This window comes from Anabrus simplex, chromosome 1, assembly GCF_040414725.1.
Source record: "Anabrus simplex isolate iqAnaSimp1 chromosome 1, ASM4041472v1, whole genome shotgun sequence".
In the NCBI taxonomy this organism is placed as follows: Eukaryota; Metazoa; Arthropoda; class Insecta; order Orthoptera; family Tettigoniidae; genus Anabrus; species Anabrus simplex.
The window spans coordinates 1,429,421,200-1,429,441,681 of NC_090265.1; the positions used below are offsets into that span (position 1 = coordinate 1,429,421,200).

Genomic DNA, 20,482 nt, shown 5'->3' on the forward strand with positions numbered 1-20,482 from the left:
TAGGTTGTACCTTAATTAAAGCCACGGCCGCTTCTTTCCCACTCCCAGGCCTCTCCTATCCCATCGTCGCCATAATACATATGTGTGTCGGTGCGACGTAAAGCAAAATTGTAAAAAAATAAATAAAAATACCTGAAAGTTGTTGGTAAAATGTGGTACAGACCATGGAGGCCTTGAGAGGTGTAGAAGGTAAAGGCACCCACTATCCATGACCTCGGCACTTGGTGTGGTAGAGTTGTTAGCTCTACATCCAGCCACCTTTGACCCCAGGGATTAAGCTGGTACTCATTCTGGGTGTAGGCTGAGTGAACGTCAGGGCCATGTGCCCCTCTGGAAATGGAAATTTCGTTTCTTACATTTTTCTACAGCCCAACAAGGAATCAAACCCACGTCCTTCCGGGTGAACCACCTCACCGCTACGGTGAGGCAGTTTTTACTAAAATGAATGTATACAAAAATAAAAATAAAAACATTAGTAGCTTTTGCATGGACTTTGATGCTAAGGTAAAAGGAGATGTGATCTATCAGATGAACCTAACGAAGCAAAAAGTGAAGATTTTTTTAGTATATAAAGCCTTTGAAGTAGAAATGGACAAAGAATATCTCCTGGCCATCAATTGCATTTAAAAGTAAAAATATTATCGGTAATAATTTAAACCTTTGCTCGAGCCTGACGTTGGACATTATCTCTTCTAGAGATATATACCACCGAGCTCGATAGCTGCAGTCGTTTAAGTGCGGCCAGTATCCAGTATTCGGGAGATAGTAGGTTCGAACCCCTCTGTCGGCAGCCCTGAAAATGGTTTTCCGTGGTTTCCCATTTTCACACCAGGCAAATGCTGGGGCTGTACCTTAATTAAGGCCCCGGCCGCTTCCTTCCCACTCCTAGCCCTTCCCTGTCCCATCGTCGCCATAAGACCTATTTGTGTCGGTGCGACGTAAAGCAACTTGCAACAAAAAAAAAGAGATATATACCCCTTTACTTTAATCGTACACTTCACTTCCGACTATAATTCTTCTATTACCTTTTATAGGTACACCCATTCCCTGATCGTTTCTATGACCTTCCGTTTGCTCACTAAATCAATGTTTTTCTTCAAATAAATCAGGAGATGTAATGTACTGTATTGCTGTTTCTCTTTATGAACTTGTTAATTTTCATCTATACTACAAATAATTTTTTTTTTTTTGCAGATACGGTATGTCCTATGGCGACGATGGGATAGGAAAGGCCTAGGAATTGGAAGGAAGCGGCCGTGGTCTTAATTAAGGTACAGCCCCGGCATTTGCATGGTGTGAAAATGGGAAACTACGGAAAACCATCTTCAGGGCTGCCGACAGTGGGGCTCGAACCCACTATTTTCCGATTACTGGATACTGAAATAAGGTTTTAGTTGATCTCATCCTGTTCTTCATCTCTGTGTCTTTTACGCTAGCATCGTCGTTGGTTCAGCACGATCATGCCGATATATATATATTATCTTATATGCCGATTTTCATTAAATTCTCTTCAGCCACTCTGTCGTGGCTCGGCGTTGATATGAACAAGGAGCAAAAATGTAATTCATGAATATCTGTATCATAATAGCCGGTAGGTACAAGTGTATAAGATCTATGAAGTCACGGAATGAGGCAATACAGCCTAGGCTGGGTGAAATGGTAGCTTAGGGGAAGGCCTAAAATATAATTTTGAAATATCGATGTTATTAGTGGTCAGGTTTGCCATACGATCTCTAGTAAGAGAGATATTAATCATGTAAGCTTTGTCCCTTAGTCCATGTCAACTTCGAGCATCGCTAACATGGAAATATTGTTCAGTCATGTTGACTGGCGATGGTGGTGTTTTTATCATGATTGGCTTAATGTGAAAACCGTGTGCTCATCAACCCATATATCGGCTAGGAAAATGGTAAAGATGACTATCGGAATGACAAAAGGTCGTGAAGGAAAGTCATGAAGGGAAGAAGGACTTCCATTACATTGGATTGCCTAATATCATAATTAAATGTGAAGGTCTACAATATCAAAAGTCCATAAAATCGATTAACTATAACACTTCATTGACTGTTGTTTGTTGTAATGTGCTTTGCCTCTTCTGCTGCCACAGATCTCCAATAGATGGTATTACTGTAGCGTGCCAAGTAGAACAGCCTACTTGAATATTGGCGGCAAGTAGCTGGGGAGTTAGATAACTTTATATTTTTTCATGCCATTCTTCTGGTTCATTCGTGCTGTAATAACTACTGGTACATGACACATTGACACATGGTGTAGATATAAAGGAAGATATTAGTGATTTTGGTCTATAAGCCGGGTTGCAATGTTCGTAGCCCCTAAAACTAATCAGCAGTAACATTACACTGTTGATGTGTATTCTGTCTCTTCTGCTGACACTCAGCTGCAATAGATGACATTATTACTGAAGGGTTTTTGAAGATATCTCCAATTGTACAAACATTAACCCGTCAATGACGGTTACTATAGCTAGTATATGTCTTCTTCTTCTTCTTTTTCTACCACTTTTCCGACACTTGTGGGGTCGCGGGTGCGAACTGTGTCACACATATATGTATGTATGTACGTAGGTATATATATATATATATATATATATATATATATGGCCCTGTTTTACGGCCGGATGCCCTTCCTGCCGCCAACCTTATATGGAAGGATATCATCACTATTGCGTGTTTATGTGGTGGTTGGTAGTGTAGTGTAGTGTGTTGTGTGAATATGAAGAGGAAAGTGTTGGAACAAACACAAACATCCAGTCCCCGAGCCAGGTGAATTAATCAAACACGATTAAAATCACCGACCCGGCAGGGTTTCGAACCCGGGACCCTCTGAACCGAAGACCAGCACGCTGAACATTCAGCCAACGAGTATATATATTATTAAATGCCTATTAGAATGGAGAAGAACAGATGATTTGGAAGAATAAGCAACTATGGAAGATAAACGAAGCGGAAGGCTCCTTTTATTTGAGGACAAGGGACATACAAGCTAAGGAGGTAAAGAGAGCCATAAGGAGAGCCTTTTTCTTAAATGCTACTTGCACCACCTGTTAGGAACCTGTGTGTATTTGGAAATTGCGGAAGTGAATGTGAGGAAAGTAGGACGACACAAACACCCAGTCCCCAGACCAGGGATATTAATCATTTACAGTTAAAAACCCCTGAAGCGGCCGGGAATCGAACCCGGGGCCACCGGATGACAAGCGGACGCGTTGCCTCCTACACCGCGGGACAGACAAGGAGAGACTTACTTCATTCGCACTGTTTAGCGGGTCGCAACTGGAAACCATAGCAGATTACAGTAAAACTGCATGGATATAAAATATATGCATACAAATTCTTTACCCTGTGTGTGTTACGATTATCCGGTATTCTGGGCTGGAACTGGCTAACGGTTTCAGTAGGTATTGGCTCGAAGTACTTCTGCTGTTGTGTTTAAGGTACTATTGTTCTCGAGCCTGGACTTTACCTCATTTATAACTGGTTTTTTTTTTTTGCTAGTTGTTTTACGTCGCACCGACACGGATAGGTCTTACGGCGACGATGGGACAGGAAAGGACTAGGAGTGGAAAGGAAGCGGCCGTTGCCTTAATTAAGGTACAGCCCCAGCATTTGCCTGGTGTGAAAATGGGAAACCACGGAAAACCATTTTCAGGGCTGCCGACAATGGGGTTCGAACCTACTATCTCCCGAATACTGGATACTGGCCGCACTTACATTTATAACTGTTGAGTTCTTCAGTCTGTCGGAACTAAATTTGAATAAATCCATTTCTGAACTACCTGAAAAGGAAAACATATTGTAGCAGCATTATACCTGAAAAAGAAAACATATTGTAGCAGCATTATACCTAAAAAGGAAAACATATTGTAGCAGCATTATACCTGAAAAAGAAAACATATTGTAGCAGCATCATACCTGAAAAGGAAAATATATTGTAGCAGCATTATACCTGAAAAAGAAAACATATTGTAGCAGCATTATACCTGAAAAAGAAAACGTATTGTAGCAGCATTATACCTGAAAAAGAAAACATATTGTAGCAGCATTATACCTGAAAAAGAAAACATATTGTAGCAGTATTATACCTGAAAAAGAAATAAATTAAAATACGATGCCATGTTTTATTATTGAAAGAACATCATTACATTCCATCAATTCACACTCAAATATACTTAGAAATATATAAACATTTATGTATATTTCTATTCACACCCTTAATAATAATGTTTGAACTTATCTTAATGGGACTTCGTTTAATAGGCGTTACGAGTATCTGAAGAAGTGTAATCCCTGGAGTTGTACTCCACATCCAGACGCGGAGTTCTAATAGACAGACCTGCTCCAGATGAACTGAACATGTCCTCGGACACTTCCGGCACCAAAAACCATACGGTTTTCTACAAACTGGCAACCACGTTTCGCCTTTCCATTCCTGCTCTGCTGCTCAGATAGTCTACTCAGACTAAACTGCAAGCTTACTACCAACTTTCACAAATATCAACTCAGAAATCTGAACCGGCCAAAATTTACAATTTCATATTTTAAATTTCCTTGTTCGCTTTTTACAGCCCTTGATTTAATATTTCCCTGTCTCACTGCCGTTGTGCTAATTCAACTGATTGCTATTGTTACAAGGTTCATGTTCACGCTGGGAACATTATTTACAACTGCACATATGGCTGGTATGGCTGTAATGGACGTGGTGACAATGGAATAATCTTTTAAAGGAGACTTTGTGCATATTCTCTACAAGAACTTTAATAGCAGTTCCAAGCTAGGTGTTACGACTGTATCGACAACAGAAATATAAAAAACCTAGTGGAAAAGGAGGAGCCCCACAGAAAAGAAAATTACAAGTACACAATATAACAAAATATATATGATTTAATGAATAAATAAATAAATAAATAAATAAATAAATAAATAAATAAATAAATAAATAAATAAATAAATAAATAAATAAATAAATAAATAAATAAATAAATTTTCTCTCTTAAAATAGTCTGACTCATTGATCCACGTTGTGTGAGGACAGCAGCTAGGTCGTTTACCATCGAAGAAGTCTAATGAAGGCTTTCGTGTGTCTTAAGTCTGTTTATCTTCCAATGTGACCTCATCAGCAATTCTTCAGAGTAGCAATAAGACTTTTTTTCATACCAGTTTCAAATCTAAACCAGACTTTGGAATTTTCCTTTCCAGGTTGTTCCTAACATGATTCTCTAATTAATTTCTGGAATGATTTGAATTTTTGGATAGTTTGAAGTCCAGACTCCAAATCTCACATCAATATGTCATTGCAGGGAGGACACACTCACTGAATACACGTCTCGTTTTGGTTTTAAAGATAACTAGGCCAGATAACTCGTCTTGATATGCCTGTCGCAGACATGTTGTTTTGCCTACCACTTTCAATAGTGTTATGAACTTCTAATACGAGTACATAATAACTGATTCATTCGTATTTTAGTTTATAACATTTCCATGCAACCTTCTCTCTGTGCTTCGACCATTCGGCCGTATTTGGATACAATCCAATTGGCCGTGACTGAATACTGGCTCGGGTAAGCAGACTACCCACTTTTTCAAGAGAGTGTCACTGCGTTTTACTAATGGTCATACAGAATGCTAGTCGACTTGATACCTTGCCGTCTGTACGTAAGTAGACTGTTTCCTCTTAGCAGCATGTAAGTTATTAGTGTAATCAGAAGCTGGGGAAGGTCAGAGAATCAAATATTATCCAGCAAACAATAGTATTATTCCGGGGAAGTGTATACCCTCTGACTTGACATGGTTGCATGCAATGACATTATTAATGAAATTATTAATGAACCTGTTAGTAGCTCAGCAACCTGCTAAGTGCAGAATGTATTGCGAGTTAGGGCAAGCTTTCGCCTACAATTATTGGAGTGATCATTTAATGATTTGATCTTTGAAAATAAAAATATTTCCCTTGACTTCTCAAGAATTGCAAGATTTTTCCTGTTCTCTTGAGACGATTTGGAAGAGTTTGGTACAAACCGCACCTTTTAACTCCCTCTGGTTTATGAGCTTGAGCTTTGTGAAACGTACACATTAGCGTTTTATATATATAGATGTACAAAATGAGCACCTTGCTGCTTAGTCACTCTGGCAATTGCTTCCGTCAAGTCACCTCTTTTTCATTTTAGAAGTCCTAAAAACCCGAAATGATCCCCTAATTTTATCGCTTCTGAGTTCATCCTTACTTCGTCTTTGTATAGCTTATTTATTCATGCTTATTCATTATGTATATTACATCAATCAGTCAGCTCCCTCTGTAGATCAGTGGTAGAGTTTCGGCCTCCGGATCTCGAGATAGCGGGTTTAAATCCGCCAGAGGTAATACGATTATGGAAGGGCGGAAAAAGACCTTTCGGCCATTCATATCGTAGATGTTGTATGTAAAAGATCCCTGGTAACACATTGGGTGTTTACCCGACGAAATTCGTTAAAACTCAGCCATAGACGCCCAAGAGAGATTCGATTTATTCTGCCACCTAGTAGGCGTAGAGTAAACCGGATCGTCGAAATTGACCAGCAAGCCGCCAGATGGCGACAAAAAATGCTTGCTCATGGCAGCCGATTGTTATCATTCAGTCATATTCTATGCTCAGGCAATGCCAGCAAATTCCGTAGCTATGTAGCAGAAAGACGTTCAGGAAACCGAGTAGAACTTTTAACAGTGGGCAACATGAATACCACTAGAATGTTGAAACTCTTGTCAGTATTCAATTAGAAATGCTACGTTTCTTCTCGATTATTGGTCGTTACGCCGTCCTATTAAATTAAAGGAAGGTAATGAGATTTTTTAAAAGTGAACAATTTTCTTTCAATTTTCACCTTTGAGAACAGATTTAAGTCGAACAAGTCTCCTAACCGTATATTACGTTCCTTTTACGTTCCTTTCATGCAACACATCGTTCAAAAGAAGCTGCATCAGTGGCTCGGCGGTAGCGTCCCCGACTCATGATCCCAAGTTAGCGGATTAGATCTTGGCTGAGGAAGTCAATTTTTGAAGGACCAACAAAATGTTTGGCAGTCAATGCCATTGTTGTTGACGTCTGAAGTATTTCGGGTGGCGCTCTCAGCGTCACTCTAGAAAATTAGAAATCGTCCAGCGGAATTCGATTTTCGTTATTAGATAGCAGCACAATCGGAATGTCCACATCGGTTAATAAGACCGCACCACTGAGACCATAGATCTTCTTCTTGTTCCTCTTCATCTTTTTCTTCTTATTATTATTGTTATTGTGGTATTGGTACTGGTGTTGGCAGAATAGAAACAAAATAATAGAAAGCGAGAGGACGCAAGTACAAGGTGAAGACGGTGATATAGACTCTGGATGATGTGTTTGGTGCCCGTATTTTTGTCAATGTTAATTTGTTATTTTTGTATTATTTTTCTTCTATCCAAATATAAGTAATTTCCTACAACCTTTGGGGGCTCGTCTGGGATGGATGGAGGAAAATATGAAATACGAAAGAGAAGATGCTGATTACTGAACAAACGACGCAATTGTAAAGACGCCAACGAAGAGAAAACGAATTACGTTGCAGATATTTCAAGGCGTATTGTAAGATGTGGATAATGAAGAAATGAATATATTTCTCTATGATAAGACGTGAATATTCAACTCGAATGCACGCTGCTAATTTGTGACCAGGCGAAATATAACCTATTACCATGTCGACCTTTGGTGAGATAGAAAGGATTAGAAGAAGTTTTCGACGTAGTCAGTGATTACAATTCTCATCTGCAAACGTTTTTGTATGGAAACGATGGCGATCGGCAGAATAGACGACGCTTAAGAGAATTTGGAGGTTTTATATTCTCGCATGGTGAGGCAGAATACGATCAAAAGGTTAAGTTAGTAAGGATAATTTTGGTGAACGCGATTTGATTACTGTTAGCAATAATTTGTGCTGAAGGTATGGAGGAAAGGGGAATCAGTTAATATAGCTAATTATAACCCATCTGAGCGTCTTAACAAAGCTTGTGAATAATGCAGATGAAGACGAACAGGAAAACGAAGATGATTATGAGGAGGATGAAAACGTCTATGGCGTGATAATGTAGCGCGTTTTATGAACAGACTTGTAAACCAAGGAGTGGCACAAACAGACAGAAAAATCACAAGGTTACGTGCGTAGGTATTCAACAACGGGAAGGGAGGATAGCTGTAGTGGAACTGATGAACCTCGGAGTTTTAAGCCTACCAGATCTCTCTTGAAAAGGCAGGTCTGAAATTTAAAGGTGTTGAAAGCTGCATACATCCATTTAATGGCAGTGGAGGGTATCGTATTGAGAAGCGGATTGCAGAATTCGAAAGACACAGCCTCAATCTTCAATTGGAACTAGATCCAGAAGTTTATATTTGCAAAGAAATACCTTACAGGTCTCGCAAAGCTGCTATCAATATAAACCAGTCCAGGTGATAGCAGCGTCACCTGACGAGGAATGACTGCTAGTCTGACACATGCACGGTGCGTGTAGTATTAGTGAGCGTGCTGTCCGTGTGTAGAATGGGGAAGGCGCGCGATCTGTCTGAGTTTGCCCGAGGGCAGATTGTGATGGTCCGGAGGCTCTCTACGTCACAAGGCCAGAAGTATGATGGAGTGGTTCGAAGAATGTAGTGGCGAGTTGCAATTGACGTACTGGCCCCCGACTCGCCAGACCTTAACCCGAACAAACACATCTGGGATGTGACTGAACGTGGCTTCAGTGTCAGCGCCCCTCCCCGGAATATTTGGGAATTAGGTGACTTGATGTGTGCAGATGTGGTGCCAACTCCCTTCAGCGACCTAACAAGGCCTCATTGCTTCCATGACAAGGCGTGTCGCCGCTGTTATCCGTGCCAAAGTTGGACATATCGGCTATTAGGTAGATCATAATGTTCTCTCTGATCAGTGTGTATCGTTGTCGGAGAAATTAATTTCTGCACTCCAAAAAGAGTTCTCCTATGAAGTTAGCACCAATGACGTCCACAAAATGCTCAACAAAAGGATAGTGAAGAAGGAAGAGTCATGCCCAGAGTACTTACTAGTGATTATGCCAGTAAAGGTTCTCTTAAAGAACAGTCGCTGATCCAATACGTGGTTGATGGCATACAGGATGAAGTAAACAACAAGGTTATCTTATTTGTCTGAAAGGAAATGAAGGGACTTAAAGAAAAGCTGAGGATCTACTAGAACATGAAAAAGCAAGAAGCATCGTTAAGCAATCTCCTGTAAGAAATTCTCCAAAATCATCATCCAGGAAGGCTGAGTCGATACCGAAGAAGCAGACAACAGACAACCGGTGCCGCAACTGTGGAACGAAACGGCATAAATCACCTGAATGTCGCTCGAAGAATTTTGGAACTAAATGCTTCAAATCTAATAAGTTCAGACATCTCGCTAAAGACTGTGCAAATGGAAAGACGGATGCACCACACATATCGATGTTTACAGATATATGCAGTGAGAACAAGATGTATAAAAATGTTCATTTATGTGGAGCAACAATCAGTGTTGTAGTCGACACAGGAAGCCGAGTTAGCCTATTGATGGCAGACCTAATCAAAGAATATCCCTTTCCTTAACCTGAAACTGTAACACTCTCTAGAATTGGAAAAATTGAGGTTAAGCCTTTGGGTTTCTTTGAAACCATACTGGAAGTTGATAAGGAAGAATTTACCTCTACTAGCTCCGTAGAAAGCCATGATCATGGAAGCAGTTTTTGGTAAATACTTTCTAAATCTAGCATAGCTACACATTGGACAAGAAGGAATGCATATAACAAAATTACAGATGCTTATAAGAAACATACAAGTTACGAATTAGAAGTCCTGGCGGTTATCAAGTCTCTAAAGGATTTCGATGTGTATGTCAGAGGCAATAAACTCAAAATCGTAACCGACTGCCAGGTTTTCCAGAAGACAGTACAGGAAAAGGACCTTAATAATAGAGTCGCAAGATGGTCTCTTCCATTGGAAAACTATGACTAACGTACACAATCGAACATCGCAAGAACACAAGAATGCGTCATGTGGATGCGTCAAGACGGTATCTTGTCATGATTGTCACCGCTGATGGTTAAAACCAGCGGATAAAGAATGCCCAACTTGAAGACGGAAAGTTAGCGGCAGGTGGCGATTGATTGATCACTGACTTCCTGAAAAGGAAACCCCATGAAAATTATTCGTTATAGAATGATCTTCTTTATAAGTTAGATGACAACAATCAAGAATTGTTGGTTATTCCAAGTGCAATACAACGGGAAATAAATAAGACATGCTCATGAAATGGGACACTTTGCTGTAAAAAATACAGAATTACTCGACCGGGACTAGTACATTGCAGAAATGAGGAATACGATTGAATGATGCACACAAAACTGCGTGCCCTGTATCCTAGTCAACAGAAAAAGATGAAGGACAGAAGGCTACCTCCTCCATCCACTACAGAATGAAGGTGGCCCACTCCATACATACCACATTCACCATGTGGTCTCTGTAGAGTGTACGTTCAAGAATTATTGACACGTTCTCATCATTGCAGAAGCCTTCACGAAGTTCACCTAGATCTATCCAACATAACCAACCTCTTCGAGGGAAGTTGTCGTGAAACTCGAATAGCAGCAGGACGTATGTGGAAATCCGGCTGCCATTGTGGGCGATTGGGGAACGACCTTTACCTTCCAGGAGTTTGAAGAATTCTGCCAAGAAGAGAAAACAATGCACTTTAACAAACAACTGGTCTACCTAGAGCAAATGGTCAAATGAAGAGAATAAATCCGGTCGAAGTTACCAGTCAACAATCCAGCCCAGTGGTACAAACATGTTGGCCATTTACAGAAGATCCTCAATTCCAGCTACCAAATACTCATCAACCCTACCCATGTTGAGCTTCTTATTGCACCCATAAGCGAATGTGCTTAATTAATGCATGAATTAAATGTTTGATAATTCACATATTGGAATACAGCAGTAGGCTGGGGAAAGCTGGCAGTCTCACAAAGCAACATTCTGGCGCCGTTCAGACTGCAAGAAGATCCGCAGAACACGTCTTAAGGCACGGACAGCATATAGCTGGCCTAAGTGGTACATCCAATAATGTTTTATGATGCCGAACAGAAGTGGAAACTTTCCACCCGGTTCCCACGGGAATCAGCGCGTTGGAACTTGACCTACTTAGAGGTGCGAGAGAGAAACCAATAATACCCGTCATCCCTTGGCAGAAAATGGAAGCATCCATGCTGCGAAGAGCGCGAACGTCTCAGCCAATCACAAAATTGCAAATTTAAATGTTTTGTCATAGCGGGAATCTATAGCCAGTATTTAGTGATTTGGAGCCCGGAGTAGTTGTGGAAAATGGTGTCCTGACTTCCTAACAATATTTGAGGATTTATCAGTGCAAATGTGTGATTAATTAGTGGTTAATTAAGAAATTTTTAACTTTACATGGAAGGGTGGTATCGCCCAGGAAGTGAACCGTCATGGCGGGAAGACGCCATCCTCTGGCAGAAAATAGATCCAGTGACGCGCGCCGTTGTATGAATTAGCCTGTGATCATTTCTCGTAGCGCAATGTAACACGTAAAACGGACCAAAATTAGGAATGTTTTGAACATATTTCCTAAAACTTTAACCTACGGACGTATGATAAATCGGTCCCAAGTGCAAGATTATTACGCCACATCCCTTCCACAGATCTATTTTCGAAGTGGGGGAGGACTGTTTACAAAACCAACGAGCAGTGTGATGAATCTTCAGTCTAATTCAGTCTTGTACGGAGTCAGTTCGTGTGTGTTCTTTCAGTCTTGTATGAACGTTTTCTTGTGTGAATTCTGAGTCTAGTAGAAACGCGATCAGAGACGCTTGTTGGCATCCGAGTGAGTAGTGTATTTACTTGTGTGAGTAATAAGTTAAGAGAAATGAACACTTTGACAAACTTTTATTTAATTTGAACTTATGCAGAGATAATCAGGCAATTGAATTATCAAATGACAATGATAGCTACATTTTCAACACTTGCCTTAAATGAACTTACACAAACAAACCGAGAGAGACAATGGATCACGTCGTAACACGTAACTGCATAACATTTTCCTAATCCACGTGTAGTTTGGATATTTGTTGAAAGGTCATATTTTGGAGGACGATTAATATAAAAATTCTCCACACATCATTGGGAACATTACATTTAACTTGTTTTCATCACTTTCAAAGAACTATTATGACAAGTGAGATATTACGGGAGCAAAATTAGTTAAAGCAGTTACAGGGAGGAGAATGGCTTTGTGCTAAGACCTTGAGTCCAATGTTATGTTCAGAAGAGGTGAATAACCAGTAAGCCTTACACAAACAAACTGAGAGGGGTGTGAGAGACACAGCAGGAGGCCAGGCAGGTAGCAGAGAGCAGACTTTCGACTTCACGTCAGGTGTTTAATGCAGTGTTATTGTGTAATCTTCATTGGAGTGCTAGAAAATGCGAGTGTTTATGTAAATGTGGACGTGTGCAACGCCATCATAAAAATTTATCAAGTATGTACGTGTGATATTTCGGATTACCACATCAGCTTCAAGATGGAATACTAATTCACCATGACAGAGCCCGGAGGGTGATCCAACCTGCCTCCAGCACTAAGGTAATGAGCAACAAAATGTATAAATAAATATGTAGGACTATGAACCAATCGATGATCAAAATGTAGCTTAGACTGCTAGATAGGACTGTAAATAATTCACGTAATAATAATAATAATAATAATAATAATAATAATAATAATAATAATAATAATAATAATAATAATAATAATAAGTGTGAGCAAGTGTTATTTGCGTACTTTCTTTAAGTAAACATGTTTTGCGTATTATTTCTGGATCATTTTGAAGTAAGTCATTTTGACAGATTAGAATCCTATTTTACGAGAGATTTAAATAAGTGTAGTGTAGATTTGTAAATAATAATAATAATAATAATAATGTTATTATAACGTTGGTTATGAGCGATATTTTGTTGACGTTGTGATTTGTAGATGCCGCCTTGTTGATTTTAATGTTTACTTTTGCTACTAGCGCATTTAGTTTATTTCATGTTATGTAATAATTATTCAGATGTCCGTTTCCGGTAGCTCTCATACCTTGTAGTTTCGCGACGATTTGGTTGACACGCGAGTGTTTATTTCGGTGTGTAAATGCGACCATACATTCCAATAGCCGTGTTTTTTCTGAGAGGCAATCTCATTATTTCAGTAAAAATAGTTAGTGACAGGAAGCCATTGATAAGTTAGCTCTGATATTTCATAATATGTGAAGTGAAGGATGATCTAAAGATCGAGCAAAGTGAATAGTAATATCCCCGATGATCTGCGTTGAAAATGGAAATATGATATTTGGACCATGTCATGAACAATGTCGTAAGAAATGGAGATGTGAACGACAGTTATTTCGCCCGCCTGATACGAGCGAGGCCGTATTATGAGTTACTACGTCGAGAATATTGATGAATAAATAGAATTGAGAGATGAATAATTTAACCGAGAGTGTTAAATATATGACGACATGTGAGGTGGTTGTAGGCGGAAAGCCTGTATTGTTTCAAACAGTTTCCAGGGAAAGTAGATGCTCGGAAAATATGCGAGCTAGAGCATGAGGTACTGTGTGAACAGAGCGACGAATCAATGTGTATTTTGACAGTCATATAGCATCATGGATGACATGTAATACCAGTAATTATTGTCCGTAAAGGTTGAATAGTGTCGTGGCCAGACATTTTTTTGTCTGAGGTTAGAAGATTGCCATCAAATTCACATATTTTTTTACTTGAAGCAGGGTAAATTTTTCTTTATACTCCGATATTTGCGCTTTTTATCCTTTTTTAACTTTCAGCAGGCAGCGATTTTTGGGATCTAGATTTTGTTATTATTATCCTTTCATTGTGTACATTTTATCACCGTAGTATTGTAGAATCTGCTCATACGTGAATTGTTTGTATTTGATTTATGTGAATAAATAGTTGTAGTCAGGTTATTATTTTTGATTTCAGTAATTTTGGAGCAGTGTTTCTCCATTGACATATTCATTTATGTAAATAAGATTTCATGTGTTAGGGTAAGAGATCATCGATTAGTTCATAGTCAAAACCATAGTAGTGGTATGCTCATACCAGACAGTCAGTAACCACCAAGCCTTAGAAATCCACTAAGTTTCAGTTAGGAAAATGAAGCGATCTTTAATAAGCAGTTGTATCATAAGTGCCGCAGATGAATTATATAAATGAGATGGGATCTGCCTCCATCTAGTGGTGGTACCACAAATATGAATTCGCAATGAAAATGCAGGCAGCGGCAAATTAAGTAAAATTAATAATGTAAAGGGATCGCTTTCATTTGAGATGTAAACATGAGGCACTTGGCCTAATTAATTTAAGTATTTTAAGAGGTCCAGGCTATCACAGTCATGCGAGCAAGGTTTAAGTAATTAAATGAGTGATTGTAACACTCAGGTTCATGTTTCAATAAATTTTCCTGGTTTCAGCCACGAGTAGTTAAAAAAAATGTGGCAATGGTTATATGGTAGATGAAGTACAATGTTCATGGTTGTTTTGTTTTGTTTTCTTTCCTTTTCTTTTATTTGTTACACATGGTTAGTGCATTCCATGATTATTTTAGAGTTGGGTGTTTCCCAACTGAATTTGAATATGGGTTAAATATTTGATGAACACCACTGAGTCAGTGTCGATTTGATGGCTTAACCAATTAATTAATTAACTACGCAAGTTTATTTTGTTAAGGACATTTTTCCAATGTATTACAAATCAGTTATTCAAATGAGGTGGTATTTCTGACCAGTGTTTTGAATTTGTTCACGTCATCGTCATGGAGACAGTGATTCGATGTAATCTAGAATAATTTAAATTTGATCGACATTCAGTAAAAATTTTATTAGGCAGGTAATTGAGTTACTGTAATGCAGATCTTTTAATTGTTTATAATTTTAATTTCATTTCACTTTGTTTTATTTTTCACCAGTTTACTTTCAATATTTTACACTTTGCACTTTGTTCAATAAATCATTTTATTTATTTCAATTTTAATTCAGTCTTTGGGTACCGTCATTTATAGTTTAGTTTACCCCATCTTTCATTTCCTCACCCCGCGATCGACGTGTGGCCCATCAACCCGTGGGATATTTGGGACGCACCACCTCTGAGGAAGAAGAGTCTACATGCAGCGGTAGGTATTTTTTTAAATGTCATTTTTTACAGGAGCAGCCGGCGCACATATCAAGAAAGAAGACCACCGCATTGGGTGCCTTTACAAGGGCACATTATGGGGATAAAAATGGAGACAACAGAGGAAGCAGAAATCCTAGCATTATTGGAGGAAGGAATGGGATTGCATTTCTACGCTTCACATGATGATCGTCAGGCAAAACAAATATTCTTAATGTACAACAGGAGAATAAGAAGATTTTCAGTTACGACATACGTAAACCACTGAAATACAGGGTCGGTAACCTTGTAGCAGTAAAGAGGACACAGATGGGACCAGGGCTTAAACTTAACCCCAAGTATCTTGTACCATAGCCAAAGCAAAGGGAAATGATACCTATGATGTTACCAGAAAGGGGTGCCATGAAGGATCAGCGCGAATCTCCATCTGTGCCAAGTTGATGAATCCGCGGACCAGCTTCAGTAACAGTTATTCATCTGGGGCGGATGAAAAACAGGATGGCCGAGTTGTGGTGTTAGCGTTGGCAGAATTAAAAGGAAAAAAGAATTAATAGTACGCAAGAGGACGAAGGACAAGAAGATGGTGCTAAAGACTCTTTGGATGATGTGTTTGGTGCCTATATTTTATCGATGTTAATGTTGTTATTTTGTTATTGTTCTTATATCCAACTAGATGTAATATCCTATATTATTATTATTATTATTATTATTATTATTATTATTATTATTATTATTATTATTATTATTATTGCAGCCTCCGTGGCTCAGGCGGCAGCGAGCCGGCCTCTCACCGCTGGATGCCGTGGTTCAAATCCCGGTCACTCCATGTGAGATTTGTGCTGGAAAAAGCGAAGACGGCACAAGTTTTTCTCCGGGTACTCCGGTTTTCCCTGTCATATTTTATTTCAGCAACACTACTACCATTTCATTTCATCTGTCAGTCATTTATCATTGCCCCAGAGGAGTGCAACAGGCTTCGGTAGCCGGCACATTTCCTATCCTCGCCGCTAGATGGGAGCTTCATTCATTCAGTTAATTCCTGGCCCGGTCGAATGACTGGAAACAGGCAGTGGATTTTCATTATTATTATTATTATTATTATTATTATTATTATTATTATTATTATTATTATTATTATTATTATTATTATTTTGTCCGGCTCCATGGCTAAATGGTTAGCGTGCTGGTCTTTTGTCCAAGAGTTCCCGGGTTTGATTCAGGGCTCGGTCGAGATGTTAACCTTCATTGGTTAATTTCAATGGCTCGGGGGCTGGGTGTGCGCCCCATTTTCAGCATTACAATTCATCACTGGTAAAGCCCCATTCTCACAGACGCACATGTCGCCTATCAGGCCTCAACTCGTAAGATCTGTACCACCAGGCCTCTACGGAGGCCACACGCCATTAATTTATTATTATTATTATTATTATTATTATTATTATTATTATTATTATTATTATTATTATTATTATTATTATTATTATTATTACAAGACTCTATACACATTCATTCTCCACCAGTTACTGCTTATGTTTCACTTCCATTCAACCCTACAAAGCCATGCTGTATGTACACTCTTCTATATTATTACTTCTCAACACTCAGCAAGTCCATTCTCGCCTCGTGCATAAGGGAGTAGTAAACGAAATAAACCGCTGTCATTTGGAGGTACATGGTAGGAGTCCTCTAATAATCATTGTTCTGCTGCATGAAGCAGTTGTCATATTTTAATTTGTGGAGCATATTCAAGGAATGTAATAGCTAGACCGGCATGTGATTTGCCTATGATGATGCATGGCTTCGTGGAATTCTTCATTGTGAAGAACGCCGCAAGGAATAATTATGTTCAGAAGAGAAGGCAGATGTATCGCACTCCCACTGGTTCATCGTACAAGGCTACATACCATGATAATAATGAATATGTATAAACATGTTCCAAGACGGATGGTTAATTTGGCTTGGTGTGAGTGTGATCTCAAGTATCCTGTTTCTATAGAAGTCTCTTAACAGATTTACCTCGATATTGTTGACACACGTTTGCGAAATAAACTCATGGCCGTTGTTAGATGCCGCGGTGGATCCGAGATCCCAAGTTCAAGGGCTCGATCCTGGCGAAGGTAGCGGGATTTTGCAGGGGGAAGACAAAACTCTTGACACACCATTTTTTAAATTTTCTTTTAAATTTGTGACCTGCCACCAGTTATCAGGGTTTCAGATACATTTAATTTTTTAATTAATTAAAATTATGCTATTTGTTCGGGGCGTCGACCTAGAAAGATCTTTTGTCCCTAAAGGCAATTGAGCCAACGGCACATGGGATTCCCAAGCGGTCATCCATCCAGGTACTGACCACGCCCAATGTTGCTTACCTGCGGTGAACGGACGAGAACCAGTGTATTTAACATGGTATGGCCGTTGGCTTTCGGATATATAATGTGTCTCTGGTTTTATGACTGTGTAGTATTGTTGATGTCAAAGACTTAACGTTATTGGTTTTACGACCCACTAACTACTTTTCCGGTTGAAAACAGGATCCTGCCAAGTTGGGGTCAGAACGCCAGCGCCTCACCCGTCTGAGCCACTCAGTTCTAATATGAGGGCCCGGAATACGTACCCATTTGGGAAGCTGTTTAATATGACTCCAGTCACGAAAACTGTGAAATTCACAACGTTGACCTCACTGTTCTATGGAAGATAGCTTTCAGTAAGCTCTGTTGGTCACATGCACAATTAACTAGCAATACTCGGACAAGAACACCTCTCGTAACGATGTATCAGCCTGTATCAGTCTGTCCAGCCGTCCTGCCCCACAGAGCACTCGTATGCTCTCCAACCTTGTCGCTCTCTCACCGTCTATATTTTTTCCTTCTTCCCTTTTCAATTTTCAATATTTCCTTCTTGATGTTTTATTCATTCAGTTCACTCACGCCCAACGTCTTTTTTTTTTTTTTTTTACCTCGACAATTTCTGGATGTCTCCTCCGGCGCGCGGTGCGGCACGGCGGATTGGTCTCCCCATATTGCGAGCGAGACGGAGAGAGAAGGGAGAGAGTGCATGCATTATGTTCTGGGCGTCGTGCACAATTACAGTACCTTCATAATTATCGTACAATACCATCAGACTACAAAGTAATAATAATAATAATAATAATAATAATAATAATAATAATAATAATAATAATAATAATAATAATAATAATAATAATAATAATAATAATAATAATAATAATAATAATACCGGGCGAGTTGGCCGTGCGCGTAGAGGCGCGTTGGCTGTGAGCTTGCATCCGGGAGATAGTAGGTTCGAATCCCACTATCGGCAGCCCTGAAGATGGTTTTCCGTGGTTTCCCATTTTCACAGCAGGCAAATGCTGGGGCTGTACCTTAATTAAGGCCACGGCCGCTTCCTTCCAACTCCTAGGCCTTTCCCATCCCATCGTCGCCATAAGACCTATCTGTGTCGGTGCGACGTAAAGCCCCTAGCAAAAATAATAATAATAATAATAATAATAATAATAATAATAATAATAATAATAATAATAATAATAATAATAATATCATATTTGAGAATCGACCACTTAGGATCACGCTACAATTTCATTTTTTCATTGTCTGGAGTTTCCACTTCCTTCAGTACACCTTCACATGGGCGCTATGCTGTTTCTTCTATTTATCCGTCCAGGCTTTTCCCGTCTTTGCATTTCCTTCGACTTGAAACCCTTCCAGTTTTTGAATCATGGTCCAAAATGTGTTCTTGTCTAACATCTGAACTTCCTGGATGTTGGACTTAAAAGATATTTACGAAGTTCCTTAATCCATGCCATCGTTATCTTCTTGTACCGCAGTTAGTCGAATAACGTTTTTGTTAGTTTGGTTTTTTCCATTCTGTACAAATGTCCGAGAAATGATCACCTCCCCTTTTTCATGGTCTCTGAAATTTTCTCCATATTTTTTCAGACTTCGTTATTGTTCCGAAGTTTACAGCCGGTTCCAGTATGGATTGGGCTCATGATTTTCCGTAGTATTCTCCTTTCTAGGATCTCCAGCTTCTCCAACTTGTAATTCATCGAGAGGCATTCGCTGGCATACAGGCATTCTGTTTTACTAGTGTTGTAATGGCTTACATTGGAATTCCATGAGATGTATTATTATTATTATTATTATTATTATTATTATTATTATTATTATTATTATTACGGGGTTACCCGTGGACCAGCAGAGATGAAAGAAGGTGCCGGGGTGAAAGGGTCTAACTACTATCTCAAGAAAGAATTTAAACTGAAATGGAAGGTTATATTTTCTAAAAACAACAAGTTAACAAATTCTCACTTAGTGAGATAACAATGACATAGCAATTTAGAAACAAGACTTAGAAAAATCCAAGATTTCAAAACGTTAACACACTTGGGCTACAAGCCCATAGTTTTACAATTTTAGAGCTTCCAACTCAAAACGTTACAGAAGGGCATAAATTTACAAAGGGCAGAAATCCCAAAAATACCAGGAGCGCTTGCTCCCAACACACAATATCAAGCCTCCCAAAGGCACTTTTACAACACTAGAAAAGAGCAGACGTGCTCTCAGTTTTGAAAGCCTATGCAAGGCGATATCAGAAAATTACAATCACTTGCCATCAAGGCACAACTTACAAGTTTGAAACAGGGGCATCTAGTACCCAACCTATTGGGCCGTTGCGGAAAGAAAGAGGTTAAGTAAATGGCCCGAAACACAAACTGAATGGAGGCGAGTACTTGCACTCCTAAAAATGCATTCTAGAAACCTAAGGGGCACTAGGCCGATGAAACAGGGGCTATTTTCAAACTATGGAGATGACTCGTATAAGAAAGAAATTTAAGACATTACGGAGAGGAAGAAAACCAGTTACAAAACGTAGTCATCTCAAACCAATATGAAGGGGAGCTCGAGAGGGTACCTCACTCTCTATCCCCGATTTACAGTTAAAGATATTATGAAGTTTTTACATAATCCGGCAGAAATCACATTTTCAGAAAGGTAGGTGACATAGTTAAAGTTTCGCACCTCCCCCTCGGGTTAAAACGCAGAGCTAGCAAGAAATAAAGTTAATAGGCTATTACCTTGCTGAAGGACTGTTGCCTGATGAAAGAGGCGCCTCCCGCCTCCTGCTTCACACACACACACACACACACTTAGATGTTGATCAAATGGGCAAGAGACGTGAAAATCCGCAGTTTATACACCCTCGGGGAAAGTT

At 39.4% G+C, this 20,482-nt stretch overlaps 1 pseudogene; it reads right to left on the bottom strand.

Moving 5' to 3' along the window:
• Nucleotides 1-17,551: 17,551 nt before the first annotated feature.
• Nucleotides 17,552-17,670, bottom strand: LOC136859043 (5S ribosomal RNA; annotated as a pseudogene).
• Nucleotides 17,671-20,482: the final 2,812 nt, after the last annotated feature.